The following is a 19,828-nucleotide window of genomic DNA, read 5'->3' as shown; positions in this document are numbered from 1 at the left end:
TGGTGTATTTACTGCCAATCAGCTTCATTTTCTGTGTTGTGCAACATCCATTAAGGCACGACTACTTCCTTACCCTGCTAGGAGTCCAGCGCGCGGTCATTTGGCCTGACTCCTGCATTTTGTGTCTCGCTCCTGCATTTTGCATCCCGCTCCAGCATTTTGCGTCCCGCTCCTGCATGTTCAAATGATTTGTTCAGGCCTGCAGAAAGTATGTTTAATGTTAGTGGTAATGCTTGTGTACGGGAGGGTCCGAAGCTAATGCTCGTCATCTCATTGATTGGAAAAACACTCTCAATAAGTGAATGGTTTGAGTACCGCAGCTGCCACTAATACCTGTACCTGTGTATTGGCTGCCAGGGCCCACCTGATTCTGTGGCTCTCCATCCACTCAAAAGTAATGGTCACCAGTGGGTCTAGGGATTTCTCGGTTGAGCTCCTACTGGTTGAGCTCCAGAATGCTGTAAATGTCGGGAGTTTGTGTCATTAAACCCGCAGTGTTTTATCACCTGATGAAATAGGCCAATAAATACAATTAAAGGCTTTGGGTGCAGAAGCAGATGTTCTGCTAATTTCCCAGTTTCCACTTGGAATTGTTTCTTGTTTAGTTGCTTTAATTATAAGGTAGAGGTCACCAAACAGTTTGATGTGTACATTAGCTGTGTTATAACTCACACATATACACAAGTAACTTTGCAGTAACACAGGCTGATGGCACCAAGGTATGATGTCATAATTATGCCACAGCGCAGTAGCATAGCCCACAGTGAGGTGGGATGTGAAGATGGTAGAAAGACTCGATGAGCTAATTGGTTTTCCAAAGCTATCCCTTTATATCGCTAAAAGAAAAATAACCAATACAATAATATATTTGGCAGTCCAGGTGAAAATTAGAGTGCGTGAAATGTTCCTTGAATTTTACTACGTAGCGGTTTTAGCAGAATTTATTATATGAAAGGACTGGACTTGCGAATCATGTGCGGACAGTAGACCATTATTACGATAAATAGAATTTTCCTTTTAAATTCATACAATTACCTATATATTTAGTGGAAGATGTGTTGATACGGTATAGGAGACGACCTACGCTGCCCCTCTTTATCACTCTAGGGATATCGATGTAATATATGTTAACCCAGAACGTATTTTCTTTACAAAAAGATAAAACCTCTAGCATGGATCTACAGCAGACAGCCCTGATTTGTATCATCGGAGCACGCGGGTTTTAGATGGTGTATTCAGCGTGATATTTGGGGCTGGTGGCAAACGCTTTACGTTCTGTCTGCTGTATCCATGGTATCGGGTTTTCCATGTCAAGGCACGTATTGTCATCTTATACCCTTCTCCTCCTCTATAAATCTTTCGAAGGCTTTCGTTTGCATTGTTCTGGACGGACTTGGTGCCCGAGTATATATTTCCTCGTAAAAGCAGATTACTGCATACATACTGAAAGATCTGCAGTCGTGTGCCAGGAAACGTCACACAGAGAAACCTGGCTTTTCTAAGTGAATAGATCAACAGCACTTCAGGAAAAATATAATAATCCAGAATGTGGAAATTATCTTCATGATTTGAATTTGGTTTGTATTTGATATGATATTAAAATAGTTAAAATTCTATATATGAAGAATAAACAAATAGAAATAAAGACTCCAGTGATGCCACTATAAGGGGTACCATCCAGTTTCAAGAGAGATCCTTGAGGTCCTTAAATTAAATAAAGTTGCCTAAATCCCTCATGTCCCTGCCGCTACAAATATACACAAAAAAAACCCTTCTTGTCCCCAATCCAGAGTTGAAAAATAATAATAAATAAAACGTATAGTATGTGTGGGAAAATTTTCCTCGTATAAAATTAATAAACCTAAAACAGGAAAAAAACAAAACAGGTTTCTTTCTTTAACTTCTTGCTACACGACGCAGCAGTTATATCTCGTGGAATAGCACTTTGAATTATTAAAGCTACTTTTGGATTGTGCCTTGCATCTTTCAGTATTATTGTTCAGGGGAGTTGTAGTATTTTGTATTTGGAAAGCTGAGATCCCTAGGAAAGGGTAGATAAACCAACATATGAAAATCTAACTTCTAAATAATGAGGATACTTGCATTATGCTGTTACAAGAATTGCTCCCATTGTATACAAATACGATATTTTTCGAATGCAGTTTGAATTAAGGAGAAGTGACAGATCTGCTTTACAGCAGTATTGTTTTTTTTTGTATTTTCGTATTCTCGTAATTTGGCTTTTAACTCCTGGATCGGAGTAGTACTTACCTGTTAACACTAGAGGGCAGTGTGGCATACATTGGCTCCCTGAATTTATTACGCTCATCATTTATTGTCATAACCTATGAAATGTCAGATTCATTAAACTCTCATAGTAGACTGCCAGGCTGTTACAAACCAGTCATTACAAACTATATCTTTCGTATAATAGCTCGCGGCTCTACAATTCTTGTGAAGATGTATTGGCCGACCACAAAACACAGGAGCTGCTGCCCTGCTGCTGCAGGGTCACGCGACCTCCTCATGAGACCCCGCTAAGCGCCCTCTGGCTTCGCATAGAAAGGAAAAGCCTGTCTATAGAACCGACTGTTGGACACGCAAACTGATTCTGTATAGAGAGCCTCTGTATAGAGCCGGCTAGTGTGTCCAGTAGGTGAGACGCAAGGCACGAAGAATCAATTCATGGATGCCCTCGATTAGCTGCTAATACGTTGTATATAAGCACATTATTTGTAATGTATTCAATATTGCTGCTTCAAGTTTTAGATTCTGTGCAAAGGTTTTGTAATGATACCCGCAGATATCATCTGAAGGTAATTGTTAGGTTGGAAACACTTTGGTTTAGATATGTCTCAAATTGGTACCTGTCAGCGACAAATAAATTATATTCTTTGTAAGTTTGGGCCATGACAAGACAAACATCTGGGCCAGCTGAGAGTGAAGATGCTGCCTTATGTTATCAATCACTCCTTCCCAAAACTGCATGATACCTCCTATAACCTCTCTATATGTAATAATACATCTCTCTATATATAATAAAACTTCTATAACCTCTCTCTCTATATATAATACATCTCTCTGTCTATAATACCCCCTATAATCTTTCTCTGTATGTAATACCTCCTATAACCTCTCTGCATATAATACCTCCCTATAACCTCTCTTTATATATAATACCTCTCTCTCTATATATAATACCTCTCTATAACCTCTCTATATATAATACCTCCTATAACCTCTCTGCATATAATACCTCCCTATAACCTCTCTTTATATATAATACCTCTCTCTCTATATATAATACCTCCAATAACTCATTTCAGCCATGCCAGGATGGAATCTTCCGTGCCAAATTACTAGCCAGGTGGATGTGAACGCGTTTAAAGCCATAATATATGTATCCTTTGGCACTTCGAGTGATCCCTTCATATAATATTTATGTGACAGTTCAGTTGTCTTTGAGCGGGTTTACTAGTCTTATGCCTACTTTATGAAATCCGTTCTTAAACAGAGGATTTCACGTATAAATGATAGGGGTTTTTATGTAAATGCTCTGTGTATTCGGCTCCCTGACTTCACTATACATTATGAAGGGCAGTTCCCAATAAGCGTATCAGGCAGGAAGGCTTTGGCTGCTCCTGTAATATGCATGTTAAATGTGAGATTTCCCCAAAGCCTGTCAGCGATTAAACGGAGAGATAGAAGTAACTGAGGCGCCTAAACTGCGGTGACTTCTCTGAGATGTTTGACCCTTCCTGCTGAGTTCCTCAAAGCGCATGCGAGTGAACCTACAAGAATTAATGCTGTTTAAAAATCATCGTTATTTCACTCCTCACTAACTTTTGCTCGTTACTGTATTGCTTTCCGCAGCCTCCTTCACAAGTCTCCCTGCGACTTACAACATATACGGTACATTCAGCCTCACTTTAATAAATAACTTCAATATAAAAATTTTATTAAGGCCTTTTGCTTATATTGTTCCCCATTTAACACATTTCTGTGTCAGTGGCTTGTACCAAGTCCTTTGTAGAGGTTCTTGGCTGTCTGATTAAACAGGAACTTTCCTTAAACGTGTGTGTATTTATATATGCGTGTGTATGTATGTATGTATATGCGTGTGTGTGTGTGTATGTATTTATATGCATGCATGTGTCTGTATGTATGTATGTATATATGTGCGTGTGTGTGTGTGTGTATAGATATAAGTAATCTATAGATAAAGTTCTGTCTTCCATGAACTTGATTAATGTTAAAAACCCTTGTTTGTAGTAAAAACAAAATCAATTGAGAACATGGATTTTTTGTCCTCGTGGTCACCGCTTGTTGCTCACAGCTGTCCCGCTGAACGTGTTAATGTCACCTGGCTGCCGTGTGGAATGAATGGGATTGTAACGTGTGGTTTACCATTACCTGGTTTATACGTAGTGTGCAATCAGGATGTATGACGGTATCTGTAGAGAGGTCTATGCTGTGTTCTGGGGTAATCCTCCGTTAACACGCATTCAGGCTTAAATAATAGCTGTACGTGGGACTGAAGGAATGCAGGCGCAGGTACAATAGGGGAGCCGATAGCCACCTCTTTAGCGGACAGTTGGCTGGTTGAATGTCCCACGTGGTTTCAAGAGAAGCAGAACTAAAAATATCTTGTTTTATAATTATTGACTGTAAATCTGAGCCATTGCAACGTGGCAACCGGTCAAGGAAAGAAAGCACTCCCATCGAAATCCATGAGAGCACTTTCTGCGCATGTGTGTGGGGCTGTCACATTTGCCCCAGTGGAACTGTACAGCTGCATTGCCTTAGCTCCAGTTTATCTAGATATCTGTTGGTCTAATGTATGGCACAACGTATTGATCTGTATCTTACCTGTAGAGGACATTGTCCTGTATATCTCATAATATTTCTACAGAACGTGCTACAGTTTGTGAATCGCACTTGGTAGGGATCATTTGTTTTTAACCTCAAGATTGTAAGCTTGCGAGCCGGGCTCTCTCCACCTAATGTATCTGTCAATTCTCGTCTTGTCATTCCCCTTGAATATATGTATTGTATTAAGCGCTGAGTAAATTGTTGGCGCTATATAAATAAAAGATAATAATAATAATAACAGCAGCTCGTAGGCTGAAGAAGTACGAGAATTCCAGTTCTGTTAAATGAATACAAGCTTCCAGATGTTTGAAGGCCTAAATGTCGGCCTGTAAACGTGCGCCTCGTCCTTCCGTCCGGCAGCAGCTCACAAACATCGCTGCAGGGATCAGGGGGCAAAAAAATGTAGCGTAACAATAAAAAAAAAAGGGAAGCCGTGCACACCAGCGGCAGCCGCTCGCTAAGCTCAAACAGCTGCTGCATGCTGCCTGGGATTGTGAGAGCACCTTCCCGACGAGTTCTCAGGCTCAGCTCGAAGGTCAGGGTGGGATTAGGTCAGGGAGCCCGGCTTACCCTGTCTGACAGCTGCAGTCCTCGGGCCCTTCGGCAGCACAGCCTCTGAGCAGTCTGCATAGTTTACACACCACGCTGCTCTTTAATAACTTTAATTACCCCCTGCGACCCTAAAGGGAGAGCATCGACGCCGTCACGTCGGCTTTCTGATACCTGTACGTTCTCATACATACTTAGCAGGGTTCCAGACTTTGGCTGTTGCAGGGTTAATGAGCGGGTGCAGCGAAAATACCAGGGGCTACAACTCTCATCATGTTCAACCAGCCGTGGCAGCAACCAGAGCCTTTTGTCAACATATCAATGCAAAATAAGTTGTAAGGCACCGGTCACTCTGGTTTAAAGCTGGCATTGTTCTCAGCCATTTTAAGACCGAGATGTTCTGACCTGAGCGCAGCTTACTTTGGATAAATACATATTGACTATTTGCTCTCTGTGGATCATGGGCCTTGGTGTCCAGCAGCTATCGACGAGCTGCGGTGGATCAGATCTGGATTCAGACAGGGCTTGGTTACTGCTCAGTCGTATGTCCAAGTGTTCCCAGCTGCTGACACTAAGTAGAGAGTGATATATAGGAGTCTGGCAGCCTGTGTCACTCTCATCCTGTCCGGCGGGGAATAGAATCTGCCGTGTGCAGTAATTATTGGGCTCCTTACTCTCCAGAAGTTGAGCATATTATTTCCCCCATCCGTCGCCCGTGTCCTCATGTTGGCGATGCTTGGGCCCGTATGTCGCATACAGTAAGGGTTGAGCGAACAGCTAGATCATTGTTCCTGGTAACTGTAGAAGGCTCCGGCGGAAGCTCTTCTCTATGGGTAATTGATAGCCGGCCTCCCTGATTTCCATTGTTGTTGCAGGAAAAAAGCCGCAGTTTACAGCTTATTTTGTATTTCACACACGTGGAGGCTTCTAGTTTAACCTCTTAAATGGTTCAACAGCCATGGAGGGGCTGTAAGAGACTGTTCTCTAACTCTTCCATTGTATGGGAAGTGTGTGTATACATACATACATACATACATACATACATACATACATACATACATAAAAAATACATACAAGGGTCGTCAAACTTGGTTGGGATTTGGGAGCCATTTTTTTCCAGTCATGTTTTTATTTTTTGTATTTATATATTTAAAGTTTGGCCATATCTCCCCTGTCCCCTCTGTCTAGGGTGATGCTCCACCACCTTATGTCCCTTTTATATAAAATATATATATATATATATCACACTCTAACACTATATGCTGACATACACACTCACGTTAATCCCATAAGGTAACAACTCTATCACTGTACATACATATAACTCTACAATACAGTAGACACACTGACTGTGACACTATACATTTACACACACACACTGACTGTGACACTATACATTTACACCCACACTGACTGTGACACTATACATTTACACCCACACTGACTGACTGACACTGAGTTAAGCATAATTAAATTGATCTCCACTCCGCTCTGGGAAAGGCAGCAGCAACCATTCTGATTCCCCCAAAACGGCTTAGTAACTAAACAAAAGGGGAGGAATAAAGTTAAACATTACTGCTTTCAAACGGTGGGCTTCTAATAGTATATAGTACTGCTTTTAATCTGTAAACTCCACCATTGAGGTTTGTCTACTTCGCTGTACTGTAAAATGTAGGATTTGGGGAAAGTGTTAGATCTGCTTTAAGGAAGTCTCGCGAGATGGTCCTAGAGACACCACATCCATGTTCACTATGGATATTTTTCTTTTTACTCTATATTCAAGTACACTTTACTAGGTACAAGGTAATGGCCTATAAACAATATATATATATATATATATATATATATATATATATATATATATATATAATATGTTATGGCATTTTCTTCCTTCGTTGGCTATCTGCTGTGAACTAATTGCCGACTAGACTTCCTGGTTTCTTTTGAAAATGCTATCTGTAGCCAGTTGTTTCTGTGAACCCAAACCCCCAGAGATATCCGTTTTTTGGCCAGAAGCATTTTCCCACCGCTAGATTAAAGTCTTAATGAGAATGATCTGAAATTCCAGGATCCCTTACTACTGCGGCCATTCTCCCATAACTGGAGTCCCATAAAGGCTTTACTTCGTTTCTACAAACAAACATAATAAATACTTTGCAAGAGTCGTCTACATTAAATTAATGTTCTACACTTACACGTATGTGGACGTTTGTGTCTATTACTACAGCGCACCCACCACGTACAAACTTTGGGCTTCTGAGCTAAAACTCAGGGACTTAAATAGCATATTTTTTTGTCAAAAGTGGTGCAGTCACCGTAACAACCAACGGATTGTTCCTGCTGTCCCACCGTGAGTTTCTTCTATGTATGCAGCCAATATTAACATCGGAAAAAATGTACATAGTGCATCAAATTTCTGCCGTAAAAGGTCCTGTGCGGGTCTGTTCCACCTATCCTGATGAAAAATGTGACCTATAAGTCTATACCAAGTCTTAGCAAAAGAGTTACACAAAGGATTGGTGTACACAAAGCATTCTTCCAATTGTTCCTTAAAAATGTTAGCATAGCATGGGCGCTGCATTGAACCCCAACACCCACAGCTGTGCCCTGTACTTGGAATTTCTTGGAGACCTCATCATTTCAGGTGATTTCTTTATATATTATGAAGGACTGGTCCTGATAAGGTATCATTTCATTGGTGATATGGCGTTTGAGGAAAGCTCTCCATGTCCCCTATATGCTATACGTGGGTCAGCTCAGTTGTTGCAGAATAACCAGGAATAGTTCTTCTGAAATGTTCAGATCTGCTGCAAACTCCCAATGTAGTGAGCAGACCGTCTACTAAAGAACCTAAAAACTCAAGAGTTGTGCAGATGGGGAATTGTGGATTACTATACATGAAAGTTCCTTAAACCCAATGGAAACAAAGGTTATTGGCAAAAGGCACCCAAACAAGGTTTGAATATATTTGTTGGCTATCTATATGTTTGTTGGCTCTGTGGAGTCTCAGTAGACTGCATTAGCTGGTTGGGAAGTGAATGACAGTCTCTGCTCCGTATAAGAATGGATTAAAAAGAGCTTCAGCGCTTGTCAGTGTATGAATGACCCGAATCAGATGCATGACAAATTAACAGACCTAACTGAATGAATGCAGCTTAGGTCATGTGTGTGTGATTAAAAATCGCCAGCAATGAATAAATGAATGAAGTCTCCACCATATGAATAGATGAAAGTTAGCTTTTAGCGGATCAGTAAGTATCTGTGCTGCCTAGGAATAAAAGCACACCTTGTCACATCTGTATCACTTGCAGCACATGCGCCCACTTTAATCTCAAAGGGCTAACAGATCATTTTAACGGTTAGTAAGCAGGAGGCACAATAAGTGCAGTCATTGTACAGACTTTATAATTGGGGTACAGTAAGTGTAAACGCATTAGGAAATGGGCTTTTTGGCCTGAAGAGCTTACTGTCGGTGTATTTACGTTATGCTATAGACAGCCTGTCCATATAAAGCAAGGTGCACATGGCTACGTCAATGATTTCTCCCCCAAAGACATGCTTCAGGATTGAATCTCATCGGCTCCCGGGCGAGCAGGCTTATATACTGTTAATGTGAACGTATCGCTCCACTTGCTTCCTATAATTATGCATACCTTGGAACCCTTTACATGCTCTTAACACCAGAGCTTTAGCTATTAGTATTTTTGGTTAGTTCTAACACTCATTCCATGCGATATCTTATTATTCTGCTAATTAGAGTCAGTTCTGCTCCATACGCAGAGCATACAAAGATCCTCAGTGTGTGTCTTCATTTGCCTTCTATAACACAACAGGAACAAGCACCGGTGCATTTATCTAATAGACACAAATCATTTATTGATTTCCTTCAGCTAGCACAATCTTTTTTTATATTATTATATGCCTGCGCAGCCTCCTTACTGTTTCCCGGTGATTCGTTCTTTTTTTGAGTCTGGAAGCACTGAATTCAGTGCATTCTCTAATCAATAGTGATGATATGCAGGCAATCAGGACTCCTCGTGTATACGAGCCGCAGCGTCTTGTGTACAGCTGCTGTCTTCTGGTAAGTACAAGATAATCTGTTGAAATGAGATCTGAGAGGACAGACGGCCCTGGGACATTCTGCTCCGCAGCGTTAGCTGCTGCTTTCATATTGTGGCGTTCTTATGGTCTTATCACCAACTTGCTTCAGATGAAAATAGTTTGGGTTAGCGTTACAGCTTGCAGATTTGTGTTATTTCAGATATTTTATATTATATTTTAGAATATATTTTATATTTAGAATATATTATATGTAGAATATACGTTTATATATACATCTGAATAACGGGAGATCAGATGCATAGATCTTACAAAGATTTTGTATCGTTAGACGGGTGCATGTTGTATGTTGCCACATTGGAAGCCAAGTAACATCTTATTATCAAAGTAATACATGGGCACTGTATAGAATATATAGCTGGTTCTCGTATTCCCTCATATAATCTGACAGAGCTTTAGATTGTTTCGCAAGTTGGATATCTATAGTTAAATATTGGGGATTCCATCACACTATATGGCCATATATTGCTTAGCCCGCCCCAACGTCAAAGTACCCCAAGTTTTTCATGGCCATACTGCTTGCCAAGTAGCTGAATCAGTGGGACTGCACTGCATCTTCACACAAAAGACATTCTCAAGCAATTTAAAGCCTTCTCTGGACACCATTAATGAGCCAAGTAGGTCTGCTCAACCCTAAAGTTCAGAACCAGCACAGAATATATACAAACATAGAGGAGCGCACAACCCCAAAAGCATAAAGGCATACACACTCAGATTTCAATATCCATGCCTTTTTTTTTTATTATTCGCTGGGTATGCGCTGAATTCTTGCTTTGTTTTATGAAAGTGATTGCTCCTTCCCAAGCCTTGCTCATTTCTGTGATAAGAAGGGAGTACGGCTTTTATTGATAAAATCTCATTGGTAATTCCAGCGCTGATGACCTGTGGCGGGACAGGCTTGGCCATCCTCCGTTGGTGAGCTCCAGAATACAAAGTGCAGCGTGTGTTCTCGGGTCCTGTATGAACTAATGTGGAAGAGAACCTTTAGATCTGGGTATAAATCACCACCGATCTTTATAGACGCTGTTAAATGGCTATAATGATATTTGAGTTCTGGGGGCCTTGTTGTTGGCTCTGCGATTGTTTTAACAGCCTATGTCATAGACCAGAAGCCCCTGTGCACCACATTCCCTTCCGTTTTAGTTTTCTGTGAGAAAACTTTTCTAACAATCCCTTCCAGCCTCAAGAGGACTGCGGATTGCTTGCAGTGTCAATACATCTCAAGAAGCCTTTGTAGAATACAATAAACCTCCTTGTTCTTTTCTCAGGAAAGGCGGTAGAATTTCAGCCACTATTTCAAATGCAGATAATACCTTGTTTGGAGAAGTTTGTTTGGAGAAAAAAAAAAGAGAAAGAAAAGGGGAAAAAAAGGGAAAATGGTTTAAGTTGGAGTGAATTATCACCTAGGCTGGCTGACTGCGTGTGTGTGTTTTGTGCCAGCAACACGATACTGTGGGAAAGTCTGTAGCCACCTTGGGAGATGATGAGAGGGAGTCTCTTGCGTAGATACACAATGGGTTATGCTCTTGTGTTTGGTTTTTAATGGGCACCTTTGCTATGTCAGCCGGTTAGATCGCCGCCATTGTTGATGCAGCAAGTGAGCTGCCTGTGACTGTAGTTCACGGTTCTAGTCTTTACTCGTCAGGCTCCCAGATGAGACAAAGAAAAATGTCACAGTACCTTTTCCAAGGAGATGTCTATACTCTCCAACCAGCCCAGTCTCTATAGAATGCTACAGGTGGCTTGTACATCCTCGACAGACGGAGCACTGAGATATGACATCATATTCTGGTGGGAGGACGGCTGGGGACGCCTTCCTGGGTCAATGGTCAACATAAATATGTCACTGCTGACAAGAATGCCTGAATTGGTCCTTTATAATGCATAGTGATGACACTGAATGGAAACTTTCTGGAAAACTCCCTTTCTAGTGGATAATACCCCTTCATTTGATCAATATGCCAAACTTGTATATATTATGGTATGATACGAAAAGAGAAATCCTCTGTGTTATATAATTATATATGGACTGTGTCAGTATTTATACAATCTCCTACTCACATCTTAAGTTGCCTTGGCTACAAAATTTCTTTATGCTCATGCTATATAAAACAATAAATAATAATGATAGCGGTGAATTAAGAAATGCCTCCTTCAGCATCTGAGTTTCAGGGTTTTCTATTAAATACTGCCACGTGTAGCATTATACTTTCAACTGAAGCTAGTTAGATAACGTGTGTGAAGGCGGTTCTGTTATGTGCTACTGTGTTCAGTACTACATGGCATTTTTCCTCGTTCTGGATCCGTCACAGTTCTACTCATATATACCCCTCTAGGGTGTAAGTTTTCTTCCCCTACGGTAGTAAGGTGTGCACAATTTTCTTAAGGTGGATATGTTCTGCTATCATCCTACTGAAATAATGCAAACAGTCCTAAGTGTATATCTTGCCCCCAATTAGTCTCTAAGCCCCTATTTTATTGTCCGTAAGACCATGAAATGACCCATTGTTCTCGTTGCTTCTCGATGTGTGTATGCACAGGGCTTTCAGGCGTTCTGGCCGCGGTGACATTGCTGTGGATCGGTGACACGGGGTAACTGCATGGAGTAAAGCACACAACGTCAGCCTGCGGACTGCCTCCTTGAGGAAAGTTCATGGCTCGGATACGTGTGTCTACGTTAATGCCATTAGAAACCCATTTGGCTGCTAAACGATTACACTCCTTGTTATGCTTTGTAACTCTTTATTTTAATTATTCCTTCTCCCTGATATGTATGGTTAATGTAATATTTGAAGGGACACTCCGTGACGTTGTCCTTGCTGATGCACGGTGGGATTCTGCAGATTAAAGTACTCGGTGGAACTGACTTGGCCCCTGCTATGGTTCTATATCGGTTTCGGTAATAGTGTGTTAGAGATACAACACGTCAGATTTTTTTTTTCTCTCGGGTATGCATAGGTATTCAACATCCAACCTGGAATGAGAAGGGTGTCCTTTTCCTCTGGTCTAAACCCCCCAAAAAGTTTAGTCTTTTTTAAATTATTTTAAGTTTATTTTGTTGGTGCTTTGTTGTGCAGCCGTTCTTGGGTGGTTAATTGGTGTCCAATTCACATCTGCTTCGCCAATAATTGACGGAAACAGCAGTACAAATTTATTTGTTGTGAGGCACCGTGCAATTATTCCTGAAAACATCTCCAGGTTTAAAGCCTCCACCTTAAGCACGGTACAGGCTGCGGTGTCTTAAGGATTAGTGCTATGGTGCCAAGGAATAATAAAAGGTTTATGTATGATTACCGTGCCTATAGCAGCCTGTCATTTGGGTTTCCTCGTGCAGTATGCTGCTGGGAACCTGTCTAAGAAGTCCGCACGTTCCCTCTTCACGCTTCCCCATTCATGTCTTCTCCACAAATGTTCTAGCTGCAGGGGACACATGTCAGATGCCTCTTAAACGTGACGGCGGTGGAGGATGTCTCTGGTGCAGGTGCGTCGGGGCTGTGGAAGAATTCCTTTAATAAATTGGATTAGGAGCGATTAAGGTATCTGGGAATTTGCGTTCAAGTTATCAGAAGCCACAGTTAGCTTGTGACATTGGTATCACAGCTTAATTGCCTGTTCTTTTCATCAGATATAAGCTTCCCCGGAGGCATGGGAAAGAACAGAGAACCTTCACCTCTATTACACAATACATTTCTGCCGTTAAAGATCCTTTTTAGAAATAAAAATACGGGGTGGGGGGATACTCACAGAACAGTACTTTACCTTTCAGGTTATCAAAGGGTTAAGTATTCTGAAGGGTCTGCCATGTTGGGTTTGCATTATTAAAGTGTTAAATGTTCTTGGCTTTGGAATATATACATATATGAATATGTATGAACGGGTGTACTATTGGGTACACCTGTTTTCAAGCAGACGTATATTTTATATTTGATCTGTTCCAGGCACTTGACAAAAGGTATTTGTGCGTTTCAGCGGTTTTGTGTAATTTCTGCGCTGGGTGCAGTCCTCTCCTTCCTGCCGCCCGAAACGTGAACACAGGCTAGACTTAGAGGAGGGTGCCTTTCGGGTATGAAATTATCCCTCATTTTGAGATAAAATTTCCTGGAATCCGGAAATAAGAAAATGTAGTGGAAATATGAGGATGCTAAAAAGAGTATTATTTGCTTATTGTACACGAAGGGAGAGGCGGCAGGAGAGTTGTAGTTGTAATTCTCTCACTATCCATTATGAAGGGCCATCGCTGGCAGGTTGCTTCAGCAAGAAGGTCTGAGCTGACTCGGCATAACGTATAATTTAATGTGTTACGTAGACTCTGAAGAAATTACGGCCAACCAAGCTCTTCCTGTAGCCGGAGCTCACTGGGTTTGTTTTTCATAATGTACAGTATATTGAACTCTAGGAGTTTAAACCACAACTCTCATGAAAACTCACCCAACTCTCCCTTTAGTGAATAGATCCCATTGCCATTATGCACCAGGAATGATTCTTATGTGTTGTTCACCAATGGTGGTCATATGTATGCTCCATTTGTAATGCTTAAATTTTTGCAATGATTCAGCTCCATATCTTGGCTGAGTGATGTCCTGGGCCTGACCCGGGGCAGTGCTGCAGTTGCCCCCACTGCTTACCTCCATGGCCGCAGTCCACTATGCTGAGCCCTGGGATTTGCCATCATATCTCGGCATGTGCGTTGCAGAGTAGGGTTACTATGGAGGTGACCGGTGGCCTCTATTGAATTTTTGAAGTAAAGTTTACTTTTTTGTGCAAAGTGGTTAAAGTGAAGAATCACCATAATGTTTCTACTTCTCTTTTACTGGTTTGCATCAGAACAGGACTTTATACATAACCCGATCAGGTGTAGGAGGCACGTACTCATATCCTCAGGCAAGAGTGCTCTGAAAAAATAATAGCAATATACGCAGCAGTTTAGTGCTCTGTGTCCTCCATGTTGGTCTTCCATTAACCATCATGGTGGTCCTCACAACATATTTACACTTCTATTCACAACATCATCTTTCCAGCCAAAGTCACTTGTTTTACCCACTGATGGTGCCTGAGGACCACCTTCCACATATCATGTTTAGTAATATGTAAACAGTGTCCTTCACTGCCTCCAAACTCGTCAGGCTTTTACCCCTTAATGTGCCTAGTGCTTTTGGATAATTCCATTTATACAGCAGTAGAATGTGAGGCGGTCTCATAACGGTCATGTGTAAGGCAGGTATAGTATAGTTTGTGTAAACGTTCATGAATTTAAAACTTATGGCCCAGGCACCCATGATGTTGAACTAAGCAAACTCAACTGTTTCCCTCAAAAGAACATGGACATAAGATCAAGGGACCCACTTAGGATGGCATTTTACTCATCTGTGTTGAGTTTACCTCTAGTTTTTAAATATTGTCACCCAGGTTTAATAAGAAAGTAACGGTCTCACTGAGCTGTGAACATTTAACCTCCTCATACCATTGTCTGTGTAAAGTGACTCCAGCCCAAGCACTCTGTAGTGCCGTACTGTGTAGCTCAGGTGGTAGAGGGAACATGGCAGCTTTCTATTACCTGCACCATGTATATGAAGTTAAATTATGGTTGTCGTGATCAGAAAACAACACGTGGGATAATGGGGCAGACTGATGGCTATTGCCAAAAATCCTTCATCGTTCTGGTTCCTGTAGAACCCTGGATCCTGTCAACACCGTTCCAAATGTTTCACACCTGCATATCAGCCTCTCGCTCTGTGAGTAGAGAAGGAAGCACCTTTTATACTTTTCAGCTGCAGATCAAAACATCAGTAACTCGATACTATAGCAGTGCTTCTTCTTTCTTACGTTCTCAAATGTGCATACCTTGAAGAAAGTTTCAGTCGAGGTGCCAACTTTCTTCAATCCAAGTTTCCCCCAAACAATAAAAACAAACTGCTAATTCATACACATAAGGTAGAGGAATGACCTGTAGTGATCAGTGTTTTGGTGAATTTGGAAATATCATACCATATTCAAATTGTCTAAGATTCTCACTCGAAATACCGTACATACGCAAATTGGTCAAAATTCTGATACTCAAGTTTCTTCCCAGCGGCTTGGTAGACATCACTACTAAAATTTCAATGCCGGCTACCAATTCCTTTGTGCTATATTTTATAAATTTATACAGGATCATCCCTCAATTATCAAACTGGTTCCTAAGTTCTGCATGGAATCGTCCAGCTCTGATAAAAGAGTATTCTAAACATGAGCCGCTGGTGGTCATTGCTCTGGAAGCACATGGAACGAATAAAGATGCGGTTTGATGGAGTTGACTTTCTTTATAACTGTACCACTGGAACCCTCTATCCTATGTTAGGATTTCAGTTCATGGCACATAGAAAAAAAAAGATCAAAAGTTCATTTTGTTCATATTTTGAAAGCAAAGTACATGTTTTGACCATCTTCTAAAAGCTACAAGACTCCAGGGTGTTGAGTAATCCTTTAATTTATACCCTATTGTGTGTTATTCCTTGCTTGTGGATCAAAAGGAAGTGGCTAAGCAGGACTTTGATCCTGTTAAAATGTACATTCTGATGGGAGATGTAAAAATAATTGACATTCATGCTCCTATGTTGTGTTTTGCTGCAAAACAACCATGTTTTGATCATCCAGTGCTGCGGCAAAATGTTACACGGTAGCTGTTGGGAGATGAAAGTCTGGAGAATGTAAGAATAAGCAGTTTTCTTTAATGAGCCAAATTGCAAAGCTCTGGTAAAGGACACTTACAGATTTGTACATCTCATTCACTCTGTTTATAGGCAGCTTGCGTTACGGCTAAACTCCTAATACGCCAGTTATATTTGGGCACGGCCGCGCATGTAGCATAAGACTCGGATCCAACGCTCACGCAGAATAGTATTAGACATAATGGTTGGGCAGAGCTTTTACATAAGCTTGTTTTTATTTTCCGTGGTTTTGGTTATGTTACTTTAATTTATATAGCGCCTGCAGATTCTGTAGTGCTGTTGCAATGGGGTGAAAATAATTAACAAATGCAATTTAAAATGACAACCACAAGTTAAAAACTGGTACAGATGGAGAAGGAAGGTCCTGCGTTTGTGAGCTTACACTCTATTGGGTGGTTGAGAGGTAAGCGAGACCGCTGGAGAGGACTGTTGGGTGAGGATGAGTTGATTGTAGCCATGCTGAAATGACGAGCTCCGTTGATGAGAGGGGGCAAAATGCATGAATTCTTTAGGAGGTTAGGTGGAAGGTATACTCCATGGACTAGGTGGCTGGGTCACCATTTTTGAGCTCAAGATTGCTTTTTTTTCAGGATGCATGTAAGCGGCAATCTTTCTCAAGTTATTTACTAGTTTGGAAGGTCACTGAAGCAGTTACATTAAAGAGCCTTTGCTATGGCACAAATTATGCCCTAAAGCCTCTTTTGCCCCTCTGATAGTAGCCGATGTGTCCCAGGATCTTGATGCTTATTGATCAGCATGCATAAAAACATCTTCCTAACAGATAGTAATCAGCACTTAAAGCAGCCATTCAGTGGCAGCAAAGCGTTCCCATTGAAATTAATAGCAGAGCTTGCTGCGCATGCACATGGGGTACAAATAGTGTTTGTTGGAGGTAAGTAAATCATGTGCAGGGAGGCGCGTTTGGCCGAACATACATCCTACATGCATGATAACTGGGGAAGGGGGTTCTGCAGGGTCTCCACATGCATTTACCAAAATGTAAAGGGCCCACCCAACTAATATTTTTTAAAAAGAAAATTATATATATTGTGTATGTATGTATGTATTTATATATATATATATATATATGTGTGTGTGTGTGTGTGTATATATATATATATATATATATATATATATATAATGTACATCAAATATTTACCTTTCAGTAGTTGCATGAACGTTGTTAAGCAGCAAAGCAAATACTTGGAGTAAATTTGGGTTCATCAGGAGTATGTGCAGACACGAGGCGCTTGTTACAACAAAACCCAAAAGGAAATTCTCCCAGAGGCAGAGTTTATGTGTAAATAAATAATAATTATCCACTTTGACAGCTTTAGTGGTTTTGGGGCTTAGACAGCATTGTACCATAAATAAAAATGTAAAATCAACCTTTTTTTCTAGGTATGTTTTTTTGTTTTCCCCTTTAAATAATCTTTATATTGCTTGACGCTGTTCTTTAACTATTGTGACTCAGGTTTTGAGTGGAACGGTCTGCAATAAACTGGCGATGTATTTGGTTCTGTTTCATGACTAATTTCACTCCGTTTTTCTTGATCCTGTTTAAGAATGTGACTCCCTGTAATGTAAATCATGTCGTGGTCACACTGATGATTAGAACCACGGCTCTGGATTCCCTCTGTTCTTATACAGCAACGTATGAAACAGATTTACTTTCAGCGCGACTATCTCTCTAAAGCTTGCAGCATTTTTTTGTTCCTAAAGTTCCTTATTTTTCTTTTCTTGCAGGAAGTACCAGAAGGGGAGCCGAGTGCGCCTGAGACTGGTGGATCTGGAGCTGACCTCGAGGTTTTTAGGAGGCAGCACGGACACGACGCTCCTTGAGGCTGATGCTGTGATACTGGGGCTGGTGGAGAGCAGAGATCCAAAATGAGAATGAACCGGAATGAAGAACATGAACAAGAACGCTTTACGTTGGGAGCAATTTCAATTCCTGGGGCTGAAAATGACCTAAGTAGTCTTCAAACACTGTGTCTGTATAAAAAATGGGGTCCCACGGTTAATGAGGCAGTTTGTACGCTTTCCAGCAGCGTGGAATAAAGTATGAAATGTGTCCTGATGTGTTCATTGCTATTATGAGATATAATATATATATTTGTTTTTATGTCCTCTGGTCACAGAATAAGGGCATTAAAGGTCTTTCTAAAATTGTGGTCACCTGCTTACTTCTGCAACTTTACGGTAAGCAACAATTCCAACAGGTAAGTTGCAGCAGCCGGGTCTACCTGGTGGGCACTGACCATCCAGGACAGGATCTTGAAACAGTGATGGAATTGTTAATGTTTAACTTAATCTAAAATGCATTTTCCAATAATTTCACTATTTATATAAAAGGGGGGCTACTTACCTTCAATGAACATGACAGGTCACATTACACAAGTGCTATAGAAAACTGTTTTGCTACTTATTTTCCTTAAATTTTGAAACTGCTGAAAATGCCTTCATGTCTGATTCAATAGGTCTTTGGAATCAGTCCATCCTCATGGGACAGTATTTCGTGTCCAGGATTGGAATCCTACCTCGTGGCTGATCAGGTCATTTCAAACAAACCAACTTTAATATATCCCATTAAAAAACAGACACTGCAGAATTGTGGTAATTGCACGAGTCCTTTTAATGAGTGCTCGTCATGTTACGTTCCTTTATCTTAACACCTTGACGTATAAAGAGCGTCTGCTGCTGTGAAGCAGAGGGACCACCAGTTCGGGGTCTGGAACACCTGGTGGTTTGAGTCGGGGCTCGAGCGCTGTCTGTTTACAGTACTAGGCGATGGGGATTACCAGGGAAGGTAATAAGAAGAGGAAATTCCAGGTGGATTATAGTCGGGACGGTAGTTAAGTGGTGCTAAACCTTACAGCACTTTGAATCACAAACTGCCTGAGGGTTTTAAACTGTTTAATAAATCATGAGATCACTGTGAATAACGCTACCTGAAAACCGTAACTTAAAAGGGAAGTATGCACTGCGCAGTATAATTAAACCAAACTGCTAATAAATTCACATGATAGGGCCGCACGGTGATCACTTAGGGGGTGTAAGAACAGGTAAGGCAAAGATTTGCTTCTGACTGGGGTAACAGTGATCACTGCGAAAGAACACTGGATGTACTGGTCACCAGTCTATGATCAGGATTATAACTTCTACGTTAACCCGTGGGGTGCCTACCTGTACACAATCATACACTCATATTGGATTCCACATTTTGAATATACAGAGATCATGCAGTACCACATTTTAAAGAAGAATACATCTCTCTGGACAGCCACTGAAGATTTTTTTTTTGTCTTTTTATTACATTTTTATCATTTTCCCTGGTGGCGCTCCAGGTTGTTTGGTTCTATGTTTCCCAGTAAGCCTAACATTTTAGTTAAACAGCCTAAATCTATCCAAGTTTATTATATTGTTTCGTTAGCAAAACCAACAGCAGAATAACTTAAGGCAATTCAGCCAAAATGATATTCATAAAAAAGCTGCCTTAACCAGCATTGTGGCATTAATAATATGCTCTATTTAGACACTAAATCAATCGATTATACTTTTTTTTTTTTTTTTTTTTTTGTTTC

General features: G+C 40.9%; 1 protein-coding gene across 1 annotated transcript in view; it reads left to right on the top strand.

Annotated features, from left to right (window-relative positions):
* Positions 1 to 18,141, top strand: part of MRPS28 (mitochondrial ribosomal protein S28) — a 30,242-nt gene extending 12,101 nt beyond the window's left edge. The window contains exon 3 of the mRNA XM_053466178.1: positions 17,998 to 18,141. The gene's annotated coding sequence lies outside the window, so the exon portion shown is untranslated. The remainder of the gene's footprint in view (positions 1 to 17,997) is intronic.
* Positions 18,142 to 19,828: the final 1,687 nt, after the last annotated feature.

This window comes from Spea bombifrons, chromosome 5 (assembly GCF_027358695.1).
Source record: "Spea bombifrons isolate aSpeBom1 chromosome 5, aSpeBom1.2.pri, whole genome shotgun sequence".
Classification (NCBI taxonomy): Eukaryota; Metazoa; Chordata; class Amphibia; order Anura; family Pelobatidae; genus Spea; species Spea bombifrons.
Note: the sequence above shows the minus strand (reverse complement) of the source record. Positions and strands in the feature narration are given on the sequence as shown.